This window comes from Carlito syrichta, unplaced genomic scaffold (assembly GCF_000164805.1).
Source record: "Carlito syrichta isolate Samal-C Ts95f unplaced genomic scaffold, Tarsius_syrichta-2.0.1 Scaffold303049, whole genome shotgun sequence".
Lineage (NCBI taxonomy): Eukaryota > Metazoa > Chordata > Mammalia > Primates > Tarsiidae > Carlito > Carlito syrichta.
The window spans coordinates 545,507-546,185 of NW_007247145.1; the positions used below are offsets into that span (position 1 = coordinate 545,507).

At 50.5% G+C, this 679-nt stretch overlaps 1 protein-coding gene across 2 annotated transcripts in view; it reads right to left on the reverse strand.

Moving 5' to 3' along the window:
* MGST2 (microsomal glutathione S-transferase 2) overlaps window positions 1-679 on the reverse strand; it is a 33,911-nt gene that overhangs the window by 18,978 nt on the left and 14,254 nt on the right. The window lies entirely within an intron of this gene.

Below are 679 nucleotides of genomic sequence, written 5' to 3' on the forward strand. Positions count from 1 at the left end.
GGCTGCGGTGGCCGGGCGCGGCCACTGCCCTCCAGTCTGGGTGACAGAGTGAGACTCCAATTCAGAAAAAAAAAAGAAAAAGAAAAAGTACCACTTTCTAACTAAAGGATAAAGGCAGGACACAGTGGCTCATACCTGTAATGGTGAGAGGCCAAGGTGAGAGGATTGCTTGAGCCCAGGAGCTCGCGGACAACCTGGGCAACATAGCAAGACCTCGTCTCTACAAAAAAAAAAAAAATCAAAAAATTAGCCGGTCGTGGCGGTGCACACCTGTAGTCCCAGCTACTGGGAAGGCTGAGGCTGTAGGATCACCTGAGCCCAGGAGGTCGGGGCTGTGGTGAGCCGTGATCCATGCCACTGCACTACAGCCTGGGTGACAGACTGAGACCCTGACTCAAAAAAAAAGTAAATCAGTAAGTAACAGTGAAAAACATGTTTGGAAATATGGAAGTACGCCAAGCAGCAGTCAAAAGGGGGTCAGTGGTTATCTCCAGGGACAGAGCAGGGTAAGAGGAGTCAGTGACCAGGAAGAACTATTTGACCTGTAATCCCACCTTATTTCCAGGTCACGTACATGTGTTGTCATAAAAATAGATATTAGCCGGGCTCAGTGGCTCAGCCTGTAATCCCGCACCTTTGGGAGGCTGAGGTGAGTGGATTGCCTGAGCCCGCGGGTTCA